Here is a 20797-nt window from a genome sequence, read left to right as displayed (position 1 = left end):
TTGGTGCTGGAGGCCCACCTCGCAGGCGGGCTCTGTGCCGTGAGCAGGCAGACGTGGGCGGGCGGGCCTGGCAGTGAGATGTGGGTCTTTATTCACTGAGCCGAGGCTGTGGGGAGGGTCTGGGCTGTGAAGTCCGCCCACCAGAGCTCCAGCATCCAAACCAACAGCTGAAGGTGACTGCGCTTTTCATCCAGCAGGTGGCCTGGAGGGGCACGCCTGGCCCACACAGGGCACAGGGGACGTGGTTAGTCACTGGGAGGAGCCAGGTGGACCAGGGGTAACAGGAGGAGGCAGTGGTGGAGCATGGACCTGGCCCAGGACGCTCTGGTCCCAGGAGGGGCTGCCTGACGCCCCGTTCCAGACCAGGGGTGACTGGGGTGAGAAGCGGGTTTCCAGGTCAACTTCTAGAAACCTGGGGGGGGGTGAGGCAAAGCCACAGAAGTGGAGGGCAAGGAGCCAGCCAGCACGTGAAGGGTAAGGAGAGGGAAGGGACCACAGAGCCAGCAGACTCCCCACCCCGATGACCCCCAAGATGTCCCCACGCGCTTCCCAATCCCCCAGTCATCCACTCGTGGACCCGCCCTCTCCAGACTGTGAGAGGAAGGTGCTGCCATGCCCCCACCCACCAGAGGCGTGGTTCACAGAGAAGTCGGTGAGCGGCCTGCAGCCGCACGGGTGCTGAGCCAGGGCTCTGAGTCCAGAGTCCAGAGTGGGACGTTGTGGGGGTCGCCGCAGAGGCCACAGGCCCACAGGCACCCAAGATGAGTTCACTGGTTGCCCCGGCACGTGTCAGCAGAGGGAGGCGGCAGCAGCTCCACTGGCGCCCCTGGTCAGGAAAGACCTCCTGCTGGAGATGCCCCCAGGGAGCCAGCTCCGAAGGACAGACTTCCGAGCAGAGGCACAGCCTGAACAAAGACGGTGGTCCGGGGTCAGTGCTGCTCTGAGCCTGGGGTGCGTCGGGGCTGGGGGGGGGCCTCAGCCCTGGGAGACGGGGGCTCCTCGGCCCTGAATGTGGGACCTGCGACGTCTCTCTCGTCAGGCTCCCCGCTGGTTCTGGGGCTGTGCTACGGCGAGAGAGGAGCCTGGACAGGCGGAGGGGGCCAGCCCCCGGAGCGACAGTTAACAGTTGTGCGTGCTACTCGCTCGCGGTACCTCGGCTGCCCCAGGCGCCTCTGAGTCGCGTGCTCCCTGCGTTTGTATTTAGAGAGCGGAGCAGATGGCGCGTGCAGTAACACTTCAAATCAGGATTCCAAAAGCACATTAAATTTAGATTTAATAAGACAGTTATTGTATGGAAATTAAAGACCCATTGATTATTCTCTGAGTATTGAGGTCCAATCCCTTATCGCATTAATCGCATGGACTGCACAGTCGCAGTGCCCGGGCCTCCCACCTTGCTGGGACCTTCAGTTTCCGAAGCCTCGTCCCTCTGAGCCCGACCCCAGGGCCCATGGCAGCTCCCCTGTTTGAGCCCAGCAAGGGTCAGGTGCCATCCCCGGGCTGACCTGGTGGATGTCATGGAATCTTCCAGAAGTGTCTCTTACTTTGTCCATCTTGCAGGAAAGGAAACTGAGGCTCAGGGAGGGGAAGGGAGTGCCACTCTGGCAGTGTGGATGGCCAGGGCTCGGGGAGGGGGAGACGAGGGGAGGGAGGAAGATGCAGTGGCAGGGCGCAGGCCGGGCGGGGCGGGGGAGCCTGCTGGGGGCGGGACGCCCCTGGACATCGCGGCCTGATGCGAAAAGCTTTGCTGAGCAGGGGCAGGGTGGGGGGTGCAGCACTTCCCGGCCTCGGCCGCTCCCTCCCAACACTGGCCTCTCCCGCTCTCCCCTCCTCCTCCTCCTCCAACGAGCAGCCCGCCCTGCAGGGGAGAGAGGAGCCCTGGGAAGGGGCCATTCCGGGAGCAGGCCGGCCCCCATGACCCCGCAGGCCAGCCCATCTCAGCCCCCAGTGCCCCCCACTTCCCCTCAAACCAGGGGCCGGACGCTGCTAAGTGCATGATGGTCTCCTGTGGCCGCAATAAATCTGGTCACTCTGTCCCTCTCGAGACAGCGGGGAGGGCCCTCCAGCCTCCAGCCGGGAGGAAACCAGCACCCCCACCCCTCAGATCAACGCCCCTCACTGCAGTTCCTGTAACTGGCAGCTGAACTATTAATAATCAATCCATTTGGCCCTAAAAGCGGACGTTTATCACCCACTTTGGGGGAAGCAGAGGGACCTCGGCGGGCGGCCTGTCCGGGTGGGGTCTGTGCAGGCCGGGCGGGGGCAGGGGACGCCTATCGGCCTGGCTTGGGGCCGCAGCGTGTCTGGGCGGAGGCTGGCCACCTGATACCTGGAGCCAGGCCTCTGGGGACAAAGGGGGCCACGCATTTCCCCTGTGAAAGCACTTGCCTCCTGGCTTCTTTGTCACCTCCAAGAAAGGAGCTCTGGGGAAGGAGCCCCAGAGCCAGGCGTGTGATGGGGGCTGCTCTTGGCATCTACCAAGCTGGAGCCCTTGGCAAGAGCAAGATGTGGGCCGGGGTCCACCCTGCAGCCAGGTGGGCGCCCCCAAGCGTCTGCTCCCGGCTGAGGCAGCCAGATTTCCCAACCAAAAGTCCATAGCACCTAATTAAATCTGGATTTCACAGGAACAACAAGGAATTTCTAGTACAAGTATATCTCACACAATTGGGGGACATGCTTATACTTTAAAAATCATTGTTTCTTTGAAATTCACATTTAACTGGGAGATCTGTGTTTTGTCTGGCAACCCTCCCTCCCTGCTTGTTGGTTGCTCCTGCCCTTTGACCCCACCCCTACCTCCAGTCTGTTCCCTGCTCTGACCCCACACTCCCTGTGCTCTGGCCTCCTGCCCGTCCCTCCATCTCTGCCACAGGACCTTTGCCCGTGCCAGTCCCTCTGCCAAGGCTGCCTCCCTGCATGAGAGGAGGCCCCACTCTGAGCCCCACCAAGGCCAAGACGTGTGCATGAGGTGATGTCGCTTACTCTACCAAGCGGCTCCCGTGTCTGTGATTTTATTGTCTTTCCTAAATTAAAACATACTAATAATAATGCCAACTAATAATAACAGCAATCACTTCTTGAGTGCTTGCTGTATGCTCCCACACATGGATCCTTCCAGACCCACAGCACCGTCTTTGCTTGAAGGGTCTCCACCCACAGGGCTCCTCAGCTCCCCCGAAGGGGCCCCCTCCCCAGAGCTCTGCACATCTTCCTGAGGTGACAGTTTCCTGTGTCTCCGAGCTGTAGGGGTTCAAGTTTCAAGGAGCAGGGTGTGGTAAGGCGGGGCTGGGGGTGGGACACAGCCCTTTGAAGAACTGCAAACCTGTGGACTGTTCCTTACAAGAATGGGGACGTTGGGTCACAGTGGGAAACCTGTCCAGGAGGGGCCACTGCTGACCCACTTTATAGATTGGGGGACTGAGGCCAGGAAGAGAAGCCCGGAGGAAGCCAGGGCCCCCACCCCTTCCTGTCTTTCTCTCCCTCCTCCTCTGCCCTACTCCACTCCCCACGAGGCCCTCTCCTGGGGACTGAGGCCTCTAGGCCCTCCCGTTCTAGGGGCCAGGTGGGCAGTGGGCACCCACCATGTGCAGTGTGATGGGGGCTCCGTAGAGAGCGGTGCCCTGGCAGACTGGGGAAGCCAAGAAGGATTTGCTGTAAATACCTGCCTAGGCGAGGTCGGTCAGCCCAGCCCAGCCTGGCAGCCCACCCAGGAGGATGGGTCCAGAAGGGACCCCGTCAAAGGGATCCAAGGCCCCCCCCCCAACTCTCCCACGATGCTGCCTGAGGGCGGCCGTGCTGACTGTCCCCAGAGATGGGAAGGGGGACAGCCTGGAGGCGGCGTGGACAGTGGCCTGGCCCCAGAGCCCAGGCCAGGCCGCAGGGCGGGGCGGGAGGGAGCGCACCCTCCATGTCGCGCTGTCCCGCTCACTCGGTGGGATCTGCCTGCGGCGCTGCTCACTTCTTCTGTTGGACCCGCGCGGCTCCGGCGGGGAAACTGTCGGCGGCAGTCTGCAAACATCCTTCCCGCTCGCGGCTCCGCCTGCCAAGCGCCGCCGCCCCCGGCTTGGCTCGCACCGGCTCGCGCAAGCTGCCGGCCTGGCGCGGGCTCCAAGCCCGCCTCCCTCCTGAGCAGCCGGGGAGGGCAGTCCCCGCTGCGCGCTGGGTCTCGCAGCCTCACGACAGGGCTCCAGCCCCGCAGTGTCCCCCAGCCTTGTCCTTGACCCCCGCCTCCGTGGCCTTTGCAGTCCCCAAGGCCTCACAGACCCAGAGGAACCCGGAGCCCCTGCAGCTTGAGACCCCGTGGGAGGAATTACAGAACTCAGGGGAGACCGGAAATCTGGGAAGAGCTGAGGAGCGCTAGGAGGGAGCAAGTGTCCCCCAGCGTTGGGGACAGGCCATCTCTTGAGGTCAGCCCCCTGCCGATGCCTGAGTCCCTCCATCTAGCCCTGACCTCGTCTGTCCTTGCAGTCCCCTCTGTTGGCCCCTGGTGGCTCATCAGGTCACAAGTACCTGCAGTTCCTGGGTGTCCCTTCCCTCCCACAGACACTGACACCAACACCCGCTCTGGCTGCAGGAGGGGCCACAGGCCGGGACACTTCTCAGCCCGAGCCCCCGCCCCGGGACGACCACCCCTGGGTGAGGACCCCCATCCCTTCTGTGAGAGGCTGGCTGGGTCACACCCCAGTGAGACCCAGCCACACCCAGCCAGGGCCCCACTGGCTCCCCTGCAGCCCAGACTGCACCAGGCTCTGCAGACGCTTCTCCTTGGACCCTCCGCTGGTGGGAGGGAGGGGTCTGGGGCCGCCTGGAAGTCCCCTAGCTCTGGTGCCTGGAGACCCCGGCTGCTGAGCGGCACCCAGGCCCCCCTGGAACCCCCACGGGCTCTCCAGGCTGAGCGTTCAAGACTGGATGGCACGATTTAAAATTAATAATCATGCTGTCTCGTGGCCTCCTAATTAAGTGTCTGTTCATCCTGATTATTGTCAGAGAGAGATTTGTTGTTCTCTGGGCAAGAAAAATCAAGCTGCTGGAGGCAGGGGCCTGGGAGCAGCTGGACCCTCCACCTGCAGCAGGAGCCCCCGGGAAGGGGCCCGTCTCTCTGGCCGCGGCACCCTCAGCCTTGGCTTTCTCTCCAGACACTCCAGCGGCTTGGAGGTGGCCCGGGACTTTCTTACTGCATTTGGGGGCCACCAGGCAGAGTAGGAGTGCTGGGAGGGCTGCAGGTAGCCTGGACCCAGGGCAGCCTCAGGCTCTGGGGCCCAGGGAGAGAATGTGGACGGCTCCCTGGGTACTGTGTCCCAATTCACTTGCACGCGTGCACACACACACATGTGCACACACAGATGTGAACGGGGCTCATTAGGCTCAATGTTGGCTCCCCAGGGCTGGGGGAAGAGCCGTCGCTGGGGGTCTTGGGGCCTGGTTAGTCTTGGTCTTCCATTAGGAGCCCTACTTGTGCCTCAATTTCTCTACCATCAGGAAGGGGGTGACCTCCTAGGGGTGAGGGACACTGGGGTCCTGCGGTGGTGGGCAGAACGAGGACGGAACTGCCCAAGGCCGGCAGGGTCTGAGCCCGCCGGGGCTGCGCTGGGGCTCGGCTCGGGGCCTGCGGTCACCCGCACCACGCCCGGCAGGAGCTGTTCGGGGCTGTGGGCTGAGTTCCACACCTGCAGATGTAGCCTGGGCAGAGGGCTAATCCACTTTCCTTTGAGCATCTTAAACATTAGACCAGAACACACATAAAAGAGATTTTTCTGAGGGAGGAGAAAATGTGAAATAATGAGCTAACAAAAGAATTTGGTCAAACATAATGTTCTAACAAGAATTGACTTTAAAATGATGGTTATTAGCCATATTTCCCTTCAGAAGCAGTTAAAGACACTTCAGAAGGTGAGGCAATTAATTTTTAAGTTTATATGGCACATTACAGCACAGCGAGCCGTTAACGAGGTGGTGAAATTAACCCTCACACATTTGCCAAACACAGCCATGGACACTCACGGGACCCTCCCCTGACGGCCCAGCAGAGGGCCCCCAGCCCCCACGTCCAGCCCAGTAGGGGTGGGGCCCGAGACCAGGGCGGGTGCAGGGGTGGCGGAGGATGGCGTCCGCCCCAGAGATGGACTGGGTGGGCGTGGGCTGCACAGACCCTCCTGCGCCTGCTTGTCCAACAGCTCAACAGACACAGAAGAGCATCCAGGGGAATGTGGGTCTCAGACTGGGGTGGGGTCAGAGGTCAGGGCTGTCAGGAGCCAGGGTCAGAGGTCAGAGACAGAGCTGGTGCCTCTGTCAAGGCCTGGTCGATGACCCAGAGTTCTGAGAGCCCTGGCTGCCCCGGAAGCCGGCACAGGGCGTGCTGGGGGAGTGGAGGCTTATGGTCACCCTGTGCGATGCCTCTGTCCTGGCTCCAGGCCCCGGGACCCCACTCAGATGACGTCCACTGGGCATGGCAATTCCAGTGCTTCCTCCCAGCAGCCCCACTTTCCAGGGTAGGATTCAGAGGCCAGGGTGCTGTGCTGGGCTCAAGGTCACAGTGGGCAGGGCTGGCATTTGTTCCCGTCCAGTCTCATTGCAAGGCCATTGCTCCTGCCTCTCCCTGGGCTTTAGTCTCTCGGCTTGGGAGCCTCTGGACTGCCAGGTGTCTCTTGGGTCCTCTCCCACCCTTACCTGCTGCTAGGGCAGGGGACGCTGCTCTAACCACAGCTCAGAGAGCCCTGGAGGTGGGGCCACATGGGGATCTCCCCAGCCCTGACCCCCTCTCGCCGTCCCCCCAGGGTTTGTTCTGCAGGCTCTGTGCCGGCTGTCCCCCAGGAGGGGCCTGGGATGACGGGGGAGGAGGACGTGAGAGAGTGTCTCTTGGTCGGCTTTAAAAGAAGTGGCTCGCTGGCCGCATGAATGCAGAAGACGACACACTTGTGGTGGCATCTCAGACCCGGAGGCCTGAGCAGAGAGACTGTGCTGAGTCGATTCAGGAGCAGGCCCTGAAGGCTGGCCCGAGGGACACAAGGAAGGAGAGGACAGCTGGGGCCTGGGGACTAGGGTGGGGACAGGCCTGCTCCTGGCCCGGCTTCACGGGCCTTGGGTGAGTTCTCTGACCTGAGCTCGAGGGCTGCCCAGCACCTCAGGTGAGCTCTGCTGTCCCCTCACACGGGGCTCATCTGGCACTGGGGTTGGAGACCAGGGCTGCAGGTTAGTGCCTGTCCTGAAACTTGAGCCCTGTTCGGACTAAGCCCTGTTGAACCGTTTTTGTTGGAAACTCTTCTAGAAGCTCCTTCCGGCGCCCTGCCTTTTCAGGAGGGGCCGTGGATGGGCCCGAGTGCCAGGCTCCTCCATGTCCCTGACTGTCTCCGGCCCCCTCTACTCCTCAGCCACCGCTGGGCACGGGCTGGGGGCCGAGCCCGGAGACGCTGACTCCAGCTGAGAAGACGGCCCAGGTCTGGGGCGTCCTGGCCGCTCTTTCTGCTCGAAGAGAGCTGCAGACCGGCCGAGCGAGCGCAGGCTGCCTCCGCTGCCAGGTCCTGCCTCCCGAAGTGGGTCCAAGCCCTCCAGCCCCGAGGGTGGGCTTGGGGTTAGGGCGCACACCTGCTGTGGCCCCGAAGGCTCGAGGGCAGGTGGTGTGGGTGGAGATGGGGTCCCGGGCAGCACCCCTACATCTTGCCGTGGGTTCCGCCAATGAGACTCAGATGGATCTGAGACGAGCCTGCAGAGCCTCATACCTATAACTTTAAATTAAAAACGCACGTGCTGTTTATGGGTTCCTGGCAGCTCGCGGGAGCCCCATAAAGATTGCATTATAGTACAGGCCATTATGTGCCGAGTTTACCGCAGACACATTTCTAAATGGTTCGGCAAACGGCAGCCCGCTTCTGGGCTGGGAAGGAGAGCCGGTTCATTTGGGGTAACAAACGATCCTTGATTTGATTTTAAATGCAATGACAGCCAAATTTATTTCTTATTTAATCATTTCCCTGTGCCGTTGAGAACAGGGTGCCATTAAACTGCGCCACGCAGAGCAGACTCGGGAACCTGCCGAAAGGGGCGAGCCGATAGATGAGGTTTATAGGGAGAGCGAGATGGCAGAGCGGAGCACATAACCGAGTGGGTACTTTTGTCATTTATGCAGTAGCTTACATCATTATTTCTTCCTGCTCCCAATTTTTCAGTAATAAAAATATAGGCGATGTGATTCTCTTTGCATTACAGATAAACCATCTTGATTCTTTATTAAATATTTTTATTAATCCGAAGCACTACAAAGCGTGCGCGCAGATAAATCAGGCCTGAGCACCACTCCCCCGCCACCTCTCCCGCGGCCACCTCGCTGCTGCCTACAGAGCAGGCGGGGGCAGGAAGCGAGAGACGAAGTTTCCATATTCATGGCCAGGCTCCCTCCAGTCCCTGTTTCATAGGCGTGTGTACTCGACAGAAGTGGTGCTAACGGGATGTTTGTTCTCCAAAATCCAATCGGTTTGGGTAGTCACTCCCCAGTCCCCAGTTTTGTGTTGTCTTTAATTAGGAATTACTACACTGGTGTTACTCATGGGTGCCAGCTGGGACATGCAGCGCCTCTTGGCCCGCCTAGGGGGTTGAGGGGGTGCTGAGGGGTCTTGGGGTCTCTGGGAGAGGCGTCAGCCAGGGCAGCACCAAGCGAGTGTCTGGGTCCCAGAAGATCACAGGGGCCACTGGGGTGTAAAGTGGAGGATGGGCTGAGGGTCAGCTGCAGTGGGGGCCTGGTCCCGGGGGTGGGGACAGCCAGGGTGGGGCCCTATTGGAAGCAGGGGGCAACGGAGGACAGGGTGCCAGCTCTGGACTGCTCCTCCTTCCTGGGTGGCCTGGGGTGAGCCTGCCTGTCCTCTCGCCATAGTAAGGGAGACATAGTAGGGGCAGTTTCTACCTGGAAAGTTCTCTTTCCAGCCCCTGCTGTGGACCCACCTCAGAGCCAAGAGGGTCACCTCCCTGCGAGGCTGTGGGAGGTGGTGGTCCCTTGACCCCCAGCTGTGCCCCTCTGCCCTCCTCCACCCCTCCCTGGCTCATTTGCCCTGCTGCGGGGTGGTCAACGCTGCCTCAGGCTGCTCAGGCTCTGATGACAGTACAATACGGGGACCTCTCTCAGGTCCCCTCCTCCTGGCTGGCAGGGTCATCCTGCATGGCGGTCCTGGGGGCCTGTCTGCTCTTGGACAGGGTGCAGATCTCGGACTATCTCAGCTCAGCTGTGGGTGCCTGGGCCCAGGGCCTTGGGGGACTCCAAGGGTCTCCCGAGCTGGAGGGGTGTTCAAATGACTCTGGGGACATCACACAGAAGCTGATCAATGGTCAATGGTAGAAATGGTACATGTCCTTGTGCTGAGACCGGTAATGACACCCGTTACTCACTGTTTCAGACTTCACACAGCCGAGACGCAGCCACAGCTATTCTCTCCAAGGCCCAGCCCCCCGCTTCCTGTCCAGTCCACCCAACCCGCTCACCTCCCAACCTGCCTGCAAATGACAAGGCTCCAGTGCCCCCCAGCCGGGACCCCTTGGCAGGCCCAGGCCGGGGGCTCTCCAATCTCCCGCTCCTGAATCCTCCCTACAGAGGTGGGGCCCACTGACCCCACGTTCAGGGCCCACGCAAGACTTGGGTCAGGTCTTGACTCTACCAGCCAGCATCTGGAGCCTCAGACAAGCCGCACCCTACGTCCTCCACCACCCCACCTTCTGGCCTGGCAGGGCTGCAGGGGGTCCTGATGAGTGAGGGTAGGTGGGGCCAGAGCCGTCCCCAGGCTCTGGAAGGACACCCCAGATCCACCTTGGCCAGGTGATGCTGGAGGAGCAGTCAGGGGAGGCTTCTTGGAGGAGGGGCTCTGGAGAAGGCCCTGTGTCCCGCATAAGCAAGGGCGGGCAAGGAACAAACCTGGAGGAAGTGGTGCAAGGATGGGGCGTGGGGTTGGAGCAAGCAGGAGGACAGTGTGCCTGGAGGAACAAGCACGGACACTTATGAAGCCCCGCCTGGGGACAGCCCCACACCCATGCTCAGAGCTGGACATCCAAAGTGACAGGTGCCTCACCACAACCCGTGAGGCAGAAGGAGGCAGGACCAGCATTGAACCAGGGCCTGGCCAGACCCAGAGGAAGGAGGGATGACCTGGAACCACTGCCCAGTCCAGCCCAGGTGGGTCAGCAGTGGCCAGGCTTGAGCCCCCTGGGGCTCCTGGCCCCCACCGTCCAGGGCAGGCGGGACTTGCCTCTGTCACCTCCTTGGCGTACAGGCTGGCCAGGGCGTCCTCGGGGCCTGGGCTGTGGGCAGTGTGCGTCTAGAGGCGGGCAGTGCGGGAACTCAGCTGCTGCTGCTGACAGTGCCCACGCGGAGGCGGGAGAGTGGGGGACAGGCCGTCTGGCCGGGCACCAAGGGAACGTCGTGTTCCCACCACCTCCTCGGCAGGGACCCGATCTGAATGCAGCGCGTGTCCTCAGCGGCAGTGCTGCCTGAGTCCAGTGATGCCAGGCTGGGGGAGGGGAGAGGCTGGGGGATGGGGGAGGCTGTGGACCCTTCACTATCGCCCCCCGACCCAAGCCCTGTGGCTGTCCTGGGGGTGGGGGTGACCCCCACAGCAGAATTGGCTGTGGGCCTCTGAAGTGGGCCTCTCAGAATCCTGCCCTGAAAGTTCTGGTCGTGCTGGAGGATTGGGGGGTCAGGGCAGGAGTGGGAGGGGTAGTCACCACCCCTCTCTGTGCTTCAGTCTCCCCATTTCTTGGTGGGCTTTGCTCCCCAGATCAGGAGTGGTGAGCACATGAGTGGCAGGGACTGCACAGCTGCAGCAAATGTGGGACTGAGGTCACAGCACTTGGCCCCCCACCCCGCTGAGTCTCCAGCCCCCTCCCCACCACAGTGGGTCAGCCCCTCCCCCAGCCTGGGTCGTTGCCCCCTAGACTGGGTGCCCAGGGTGCAGGAGGGCCGAGGGGCCTGGGCACACGCCCTGCCTCCGCTCCCTGGTGGCCATTTGACCAGGGCAGGACTCTGTGACCTTGCCCGTAAAACAGGGATGGACTGCTGGTGCTCCCGTGGCTGAGATGGGCTCCAGGGAGCCAGGCCTATGGGCTTTCAGCACAGGGAGCAGACGAAGACGGGGTGACACCATGTGCACCCCTGGAGGGGCTCAGGGGCCTGGAGGGGGCCGTGCTGGGCCATGGGCATACGGTGGAGGTGCCGGGCTACGTGTCACTGGGGAAGGGCAGGTGTGTCCTGGCCCCAACCCAGGCCGTCTGTAGACTCAGGACTGTGCTACACGTGGGGGACCCTGACCACTGATGAGAGGCCCCCCGCTGAGCCCACTGGTTCCTGAGGCTCTGGGGAAACCTGATGTCCTCGGCTGCTGACGCCTCAGGCTCTCCTGTCCAACAAAGCGGGGGGTCAAGGAGCCTTGTGGTGGAGACAGGAAGGTGCCATCCAGGAGATGGTGGCTGGGGGCTCTGGCAGGGTCCGGCCCAGGAGGGAAGGACATACTCCCACCCCCCTCCCCCAGCACCCCATGGCCTCTGCCCGTCCCTCCCCCCAGGCTATGGGGCAGGGGCTCTGGGAGGGGCCCACACTCTCTGCCTAGGTGCCACCACCACCACCCTCCCTAATTCCAGGGCGTTGCATGGATATGAGTCAGGATGATGGTGCAGCCTGCTAGGCACTCACTGACGCCCCCTGGCCGGGCGTTGCCACTGGTGTCCTGGGGCCTTGGGCAGTCACGTTCTGCCTGGAACTCAGTCTCCCTCCTGCTTGTGCTGCCTTCAGAGGCTCTGTGGTGAGACCAGGCCATACGTGCTCTTCCAACAACTGGGAATGTTACTCCCAAGAGAAACCATCTTGCATCTTCTGGTGTCTTTACTGGGTCTATCGTGCCTGGGCACCTGGCCTCCTGCCCGGCAGAGTGCAGTGGTGGAGGGGACGGCACCATCCTGGGGTGTGGAGGCCCCTGCTGGAACTGGTCCCTGGCCCGGGCAGACGTGAGCGGGCCCCGAGGGCCTCCAGGAGGAGCCGGGAGGATCAGCAAGGTCCTCAGAGACAGCCTGACTCTGTTCAAGGCCAGCTCCATCAATTGCTGGCTGAGTCCTTGGGGAGTAACGGCCATCTCTGGGCCCAGGTGTAGGCACCTGTACCCGGCACAGGACCCACCTGGTGGGAATGGATCATGGGTCCTGTGACGGGTCATGGTGACGGTGTGTACCCCGATGCCTCGTGCAGCGAAGGGCCCCACTCTGTGCTCTGCCCCCCAACCCACCGTCCCAGTCCAGTCGTGAGGAGAAGACCAGACAATTCCCACCGGAGGGACAGTCTTGCCATTTTTGCGAGTTGGCCTCAAAACTGTGCAGGTCGTCACAAATAAGGAAAGTCTGAGAAATGTCGCAGCCCAGAGGAGCCCAGGGAGACAGGATGGCTGGATGGAAAGTGGGTCCAGGATGGGATACTGGGACAGAGAAGGACTTAGGGAAAAACTAAGAAAATCTGATAAAGTGTGGATTTTAACTCAAAAAATGTCTTTCTGGGAGTGCCAGGCAGCTCTCTGGTAAGATGTGACCTTGGGCGGGTCATCGCCTTGAAGGCTGGACACCTGGACCAGGGCCTGCAGGGCCCTCCAGCCCCAGAACCCAGGCCACTCTGCAGGGGCGGATGGGGTGGGCCCCTGTCCCCCACCCTCCTGGTGGCACAGAGCCGCTGCGTGCACCTCCATCCCCACGTCAGAGCCCTTCTGCGTGCAGGACCACGCTGGCTGAACAGCCAAGTGACGCCTGTCCTGGAGGAGGGGCACCTCATTTAGGACACAGGAGACCTGAGGGTCCTGTGGGCTCTTGGGGAGAAGAGTTGGGCAGACAGAGGGACAAGTGGGCCAGACGCCCAGGGCGGGGGTGTTGAGAGGGAGAGTGGCCGGAAAAACCACATTTTAACCCATCATAACGTGGACAGTTTTGTTATGAAAAACACCAGAAAGCCATTAATGTAAATCATGAAATATTCAGTGAGGAAGTCGCTTAGAAGTCTTGTGTTCCCAGAAATGGTGCCGAGCGCTTCCTGCATCAGGGGCGCCCGAACATCGGCTCTGCTGTGCATCTTCAGAGGCTATTATCTCAGAACTGGCAAGCATGAGATCATTGCAGCAGACACAGCCTCGTGTGGGGCGGAGGACCGAGTGAGGGAAGGGCGCTCCTGGGGTGGCGGCCCTGCCTCCCTCCTGTGCCACCACCTCCATGTGTGCTCCTGGGGCTCCCCCAGCTGCCCCCATGGTTCCGGCTCACACAGATGGCCCAGCTCCCGGGCCCTGGGGTGTTGTCCCCAGAGGATGGCGGGCAGATGGAGGAGCCCCATCTCCGCGTGGCCTCGCTTGCACCTCTGTGGCTGCTCTTCAGTCACTGTGTGAGCAATCCTCTGGCCTCAAGTCTTTCCCTAACCATGCAGTCCTGCCTTCAGTAACGATGACAGTTAAAGAACGGCCATGTTTTCCCATCTGCACTTTGCTCGGCCCCTCACGGGCGTTCTCTCACCACGTCCGGACAGCAGTCTAAGACCATGCAGCTGGGGGGCGTCGAGCAAGGATCTGGATCCACATCTGTTTGCCCCAAAATCGTGCTCTCGACCACCATCCTGCCTTCCTCTGCACAACTCCCCACCGAAGAAACACAATGATGCAAAACAAAAAAACTCTGGGTGGAAAGAAGACGAGGACGCACCCGTTGGGACGGCTCCTATCAAACAAACAGAAAACAGCAAGTTCTGGCAAGAACGTGGAGCAATTGCAGCCTCATGCACTGCTGGTGGGATGCAAAATGGGGCCGCCACTGTGGAAAAGAGGATGGGGGCTCCTCAAAGAGTAACCATAGAACTCCCATGTGACCCAGCAATCCCACTTCCCAGTATACACCCAAAGAATTGGGAGCAGGTCTTGAAGAGGTATTTGCACACCCATGTTCATAGCAGGATTTTCACAATGGCCAAAAAGTGGAAACAACCCAAGCATCCACCGACAGAGGAACGGATAAGTAAAACGGGGTCTATCCCCACAGCAGAATATTATTCAGTCTTAAAAAGGAAGGAAATCTGGACACACGCTACGACATGGATGAACCTGGAGGACGTTATGCTGATTGAGATGAGCCAGTCACCGAAGGACAGGTCCTGTAGGACTGCACTCATCTGAGGGACCAGGGGAGTGGAGTCCACAGAGACAAGAAGTGGGGTGATGCTGGGGGCTGGGGGAGTTGGGGGGGTGAGTGTTTAATGGAGACAGAGCTTCAGTTCGGGAAGATGAGGAAGTCCTGGAGATGGGTGGTGGTGCGGCTGTACAACAATGAGAACATGCTTAATGACACTGAACTGTGCACTGAAAAATGGCTAAAATGGTAAATTTTGTGTTACGTGTATTTTACCACCACTTTAAAGATAAAAATTTAAAATAAGATGAGGATGGTAAGAGTGTGGGTGAAGGGCCCGTGTGTATCCAGTGAGAAGCTGAGACAGCAACCCACAGGCAGCCTGTGGTGGATAGGATGACGCCACCCGGGAGGGTGGCCCGGTGTCCCAGTGTGTTTCAGCACCTCGGAGAGAGACGCGCACCTTGAGGGCTGGGGAGCTGTGGACCCGGGTCCAGGGGCGGCTGAGCAGGCCCCTCTGGAGGTGCCTCCTCCTTGCTCTGGGGGAAGCAGGCAGATGCTCGGTGAGACTTCCCGGGACTCTGCACCTGTGGCTCTGCAGGGCTCCCCTGGCAGGGGGCGGAGGTTCCTTTCTGGGGCTGTGCACAGGAGGGCCGCCTCAGCCTGGCGGGGGCGAACAGTTGTTGCAAAGACCCTGGCATGGAGCTTCGGGGGCCTGGGTCCTGCCCTGCCTTGCACCAACCCCCCATGACCTGGGGAAGGCTCCTGTCCCTCTCTGGGCCCCTGGAGTCTCCCCACAGCCCCTTGGGCTTCCTGGAACCAGGGTGCCCATAGGTGCCGAGGGCAGGAAGGACAGGGGTGAGGCCAGCACAGGGAGGAGGGAGGAACTGGTTTCTTTTCTTGTGTGCACCTGGCCTGAGTCCTCCCTACACCAATGTACTCGCCTGGGTGGGTATGGCCCCTGGCCCCCAGGAGAGCTTGTCCTTGTCACAGGGAGGCAAGGGGAGTACTGTTGGCATTTAGTATCCTGGGACCAGGACTCGAAATGTCACTTGGATGACCTAGCTCTGCCTGCGAATCCTTATAGCCGGTGTCCCTGTGAAAAATGGCTGCACGTCCCATTTCAGCAAAAAGCACACAGCCTCCCGGAAACTGAGCCTCAGGAGGCCCCGGCCACTCAGATCCTCTGTGACAAGATTCCCAGGGATGGTCAACGATGTCGGGTTACAGTAAGACTCCTCTGGTGCTGACTCAGTAGTTTCAACCCGGGGTTGTGTGCACAATGCTGTCCCCTGGTCGATTGGCATGTGCTTACCCTGCAGTGGCATGTGCTTCACATGGGGGAGGTAAGAGGAGGACCCTCTGAGCACCTAGAAGCATCCGGCCCCATAAGATGCTGACTTTATGAGTCCCCCCATCCCCAAACTGTGTGGTAACACTTGGGTGGCCAGCAGAGGGCACTGGGGTCGCCGGAGGTGAAATCCCATTTCTTTACCCACTGTCTCTATTGCTGTTCTGGAAAAGTGAGGCAGGATGTAATTCACCATGCGGAATTCTCTTAGTGTACCACGCTTTGTAAATGCGTATTATTTCCAGGGTAAAGCTACCTCACAGCCCCTCCAACATGAGTTTGTTCCTTCATTCAAAGCAAAAAAAACTGGGCCGACTGCCCATGCCACACCAGCACTGTGTTAGGGGCTGGGGCCCAGGAAACAGCCAGACCTGTCATCAAGGAGGGAGGGGCAGGGGTGAACGTGGGGACAGGAAGAGCTGGGCCCTGATCCCAGAGGACCTGAGTCTGGGGGAGCCCAAGAGGGCCCCAGACTTGAGCCTGGTGAGGGCAGCCAGGCGGGCTTTGTGGCAGAGTGATGCTCAAGTCGAGTCTTGGGGGCCAGGCTGGGGGCAGGCAGTAGGAGCTGGGGTGGGGGCTTTGTGGGTGCAGAAGGGCAGAAAACCCAGGTCGGTGAGGACACGGGCCTGGGGGGCATGGGCTGGGCCTCCCCAGTGGCCAACCTGGAGGCCAGGCTGAGGAGGCGCCCCCCAATCTGTGGGGGCAGCCGTGGTGGGGGCCTTTAGGAGTCCTTCTGGTGACAGGCTGGGGGCAGAGAGGCCAGCCACGGAGATGGCACTGCACCTCAGGAGGAGGGCCCTTCCCACCCACTATCTCCCCGTCCCTGAACAGGAGCTCCTTCCACATGAACAGTTATGGAAGAGTCGTGACATCTGGAATGGCCTATGACTGCGTCAAGAGAGGGAAACTGCACCAGGAAGATGCTCCTGGGTGGCCCCGGTCCTCAGTCCACTCTGGGTACCATCATTTTTGCTACATGGAAAGAGATGATCCAGACTCCAGGCCAGGGGGTCCTGCTGCTCTGTCTCTCCACCCCTGGGGCAGTAGGATACCAGCTCTGACATTGAGTAAGCCTGGGATCAAATCCCAGTTCGGGACTCCCATTTCATAGATGTGGAAACTGAGGCCCAGAGAGGTTAAGCAACCTGCCTAAGATCATGCAGCGTCAGGATTGGAACTAGCGTCTGACTCCTCAGCTAAGCTTCCCACCTCCTCACCTGACTCACAGATGAGGATAGTGTAGTGGTCAGTGCCAGGGGTGGCTGCAGAGACCCAGGAGCTGCAGGGTGGACCTGCTCATAAACTATGAAGTGCCTGAGGCGGGGCGGGCAGGGTTGCAGCACATGAACTGCTCACCTGGTGGTGTTCCCCAGGGCTGACCGAAAGTCTGGAGCTGGTGGCAGGAAGGCCTGGCACCCCCACCCCTCCCTATCCGGACAGGCACTGGCTCCCCGGAACCATCTGGCTGACCACTCACCGCCATTTTACTATTTTAGGGCCTGGAAAATTATTATTCATGACAGCAAACTTAAAAATGAAATAATAAGCCTGTCCTTTTAAAAAGCAAATTGCGACGCCAGAATATTCATGAGCTGTGACTTCATGGGAAGCGGCAGCCTCAGCCTCCGGGAGATCATCCTTGGTTAAGTCAGCAGCAGAGGAATTTGGGGAAGCGCGCCTGTCACTCCCAGGAAACGGGAGATTAATCCTTTCCTGTTTGCGGGGCCCCTTCGCAGGCGCATTTTTAATGTGATAATTAATTAACCTTGGGACCGCTCACATTTCCCAGGCTCCCGAGCGAGGGGCGCGGCCGGCTCTCCATCCCAGTTCCGCACACGGCGGCCACTCAGAACTGACCTGAGCTGAGAGGACCAGGCCAAAGCTGGGGGGAGGCTCCCTGGTGGAGGCGGGGTGGGCAGCTCTGGGCACGGGACACCCCCGCACTAGTAAAGGCCCGTGACCTCTCGACTGGGGGTGGACTAGGGTACCCCCAAAACTCAGGTCCACCTGGAACCTCAGAACGACTTTACTTGGAAATAGGGGCTTTGCAGATGTACTTACTTAAGGATCTTGTGGTGAGATCCTCCTGGATCAGGGTGGGCCCGATATCTAGTGACTGGTATCCTCTAAGAAGAGGAGGGGACACAGAGACACAGAGAGGAGTGGGGGATGTGGGACACACGGGGAAAGCCAAGGGAAGATGGGGCAGCGACTGGAGCAACGCATCTCCAAGACGAGGAACACCGAGGATTCCTGGCGACGCCAGAAGCTGGAGAGAGGCCTGGACCAGATCCTCCCTCACAGCCCCCGGGGAACCGGCCCCGCCCACACCTTGAGCTCAGGCTGGAGGCCTCCAGAACCGGGAGAGGGTAGATTCCTGTTGCTTGAAGCCCCTGGTTTGTGGGCTTTGTTACGGCTGCCCCAGGACACTCCCACATATGGTGACCAGCGACCACTGGGAGGTGGGGCAGGAGGGCAGCTGAGGAGGCCTGAGGAGCCGGATCCCCCCCAGCATGGCAGCCGGGGGCCTGGGGCTGGCTTTCACAACAAACAGGGTAAGTGACCAGATGCTGGCCCCTCCTCTCTCTGGGCCTGAGGTTCCCCACCGCAGGGGGTTGGGCCAGACCTGTGCTTTTCAAACTGGGTTCCCCATGCACCCCCTGGAGCGGTGGGAGCTGTTTCCTCTTGTTGGAGTGCCTCAGTTTCCCTGCACGCACCACTTCCTCCCTCCTGCTGTCTGGAGAGCTTAGTCATTCTTTATGGCCATTCCCGTTACCCTTGGTGTTGGGGGAAGGGGGATGCTGGCCGAGCTGCTGTGTCCTCAGAGCTTGGCACCCCCAACATCGTCGGGCCCCCTCCCAGTCTCCCAGCCGGAGCCCTCCGACCGCTGTCGCCGCCCGCAGGACCATGGCTCGTCCCTGCCCCCTAGTGGCTGCCTGGAGGCACCGCTGAGTGGATGCTGTTTGAGGGTTTGGGCCTCCTGGGGTGCTTAGCCCTGGGGCCCAGAGGACCAGACCTGGAGCCCCTCTTGCCACGAGACCCTCCCCAGCCTTTGCGGCCCACCCATGCCCACTTAGAGTGGGGGCTGAGTCTGGGTGGCAGTTGGCAGGGGTGGGGAGACCATGGAGGGGACCGTCATCCCCTGGGCTGCCAACATCCAGGGCCACTGGGGCTCTTCCCGGGCACTGTCGGTGCCGGGCACGGGCCAGGACCAGGGTGGGCCCTGCCAGCTCAACCCAAGCCTCCAAGCCCAGGCCGGCTCTGCCCACGCGGGGGAACCTCGAGCCCGTGACTCCCGGCTGGGCCCTGGCCTGCCACACTCAGACCAGTCCGGCCTTCTTCCTGAGAGGGACAGCAACCACGAGAACCGTGTGGAGGGGGTCACGGTGTGCGCTCCCTCCCCGCCTCACTCCCGCTGCCCCCCAGCACCTGAGCAGCGCCCAGCACCCAGTGAACACGGGCTGTCCCCCTCACCCCACCCCAGGCTGGCGCACCATGTCTGGGTCTTGGGAGCAGAGGCTGAGCCGAGTTCGCGGGGCACGAAGTGCTTAGGGACCAGCACCGGTGGGCCTGGGAGGACGAGGCAGCGGGCCGGGCCAGGGGGAAGCTGATCTGGGTGCAGGCTGCCGGATGGGGCCTCTGGGTGTCACCTCGGGAGGCAGCTCTCTGCGCTGAGGCCCGGGCAGAGGGGCTGACCAGGGGTCGAGGGGCTGCTGACCGCTCCCCACAGCCGGGCGCAGGTCCCCCCTTGAAGGGGGCCCTCTCCGTGTCCACACGGAAGCCCAGCCCTCACAGAGAAGGGGAAGTGGAGGCTCACAGAAGGAGGAGCCCTCGAGGTCTCTCAGGGACAGAGTGGCCCCCTCGCCCCAGGGATCCTAGGACAGCCCCCGTCACTGCTCCCGGGAGGGGGAGCCACTGTCCCAGGCCCTCTGGGGCAGCTTGCCCGCTCCTCCTGCATTCCCGGGGGTGGAGGGAGGTCGGAGGAGGACTGTCGCTGACTGGCCTCTGCCCTGAGGAGAGCTGCCATGATGGGAGACTGCTTATTTACATCTGGTCTCCTCGGAAACACGCTGCAAGGACGTCCAGTCTGCAGGGGTCTACTCTGGCTATGCGGTTGGCCGTTAGAGGGGTGGGCAATGCACCACGTGCCGCGTGGTGGCCCAGAGAAGGCGCAACCAGGGTGGTCTTCCTGGAGAAGGAGGCCTTGAGCTCTAGGGAACAGGCTATGTTCGCACAGGCAGCCATAAGTCAGTGGGGAATCTTAGCGGATGGAGAGCGCTGGGCTGGGCACACAAGATGAGGCGAGGCCAAGGCCAGGCTTGACTGACAAGGCTGATAAAGGAACAGGGAGCTGCTTTCAGATTCAGACAGCTTATTACTGACATAGCGAAGGGAAGGGGGCTCCTGGGCCCTCGGCCCACATACCAAGAAGGACAACACTGGAACAACTGAGGCCGATGATGCCAACAGGATCTGGGACACTCCGAGGAGCCCCTTCTAGATGATTCTACCATTGGGGCTGCACCTGCCCACATCCGACCCCTGAAGTCATGCTCTCTGAGAGGATGAGTGGCTTTTCCAGTTCTCCCATGGTTTTCATTTTCTCCTTTTTGAAATCCCCGCTTTGAACTTCACAGGGCCATGCTCTTAGAACTTTCTGGTACTATTTTTCCTCAGATTTCTCCATGGGCTCCTCTGTGTAAAGGGGGTGGAGGGTGGGCAGCACCATAGTTCCAGCCACAGCTGATGTGGTGACAGCTGCCCAGTCTTTGTCTCTAGCCCAGGCCTCTCTCCTGGACTTCAGCCCTGGGCTTTCCACCGCCTCCCGGCCACGTCCACTCGGATGCCCCCTGCATCCCCGGGTCACACGTACAGGGCTGAGCTCAGCACCTTTCCCAGCCCATCTTCTCCTCCACCTCCTGTCCTCTTCCTTCGGGTGGTGGCACCGCCGTGTGCCCTGCCACCCAAGCTGGAGGGGTTCATGTCATCCTTGATTTTGTTCTCATTTACACCTGCCCTTGGTCAGAGGCGTTCCCAAACCCGCTCGCTTCCCGCCTCACCTGCCTCTGTCTTCACTCAGGCAGGAGCTCCTTGACTTTCTCCTGCTTCCGGGCTGGCTCGGGTCCTCCTCCCTCCCCAGGCACTGTCAGTCACCGCCGCGAGCACCGCAGCTCCCCGTGGCCCCACAACCAAGTCCAGGTGCTCTACTGGGGCTTCCTCTGACCCGGCTCCACTCGGCCCCTCCCTCCTCTCCTCCCTTCCTTTCCACCCCTCCCCTCTCCCCTCTTCTCTCCTCTCCCTTCTCTCCCCTCTCTCCTCCTTCCCCCTCCCCTC

Source organism: Equus asinus, chromosome 10 (assembly GCF_041296235.1).
Source record: "Equus asinus isolate D_3611 breed Donkey chromosome 10, EquAss-T2T_v2, whole genome shotgun sequence".
In the NCBI taxonomy this organism is placed as follows: Eukaryota; Metazoa; Chordata; class Mammalia; order Perissodactyla; family Equidae; genus Equus; species Equus asinus.
The sequence above is the reverse complement of the archived record's forward strand: the minus strand, read 5'-3'. Positions refer to the sequence as shown.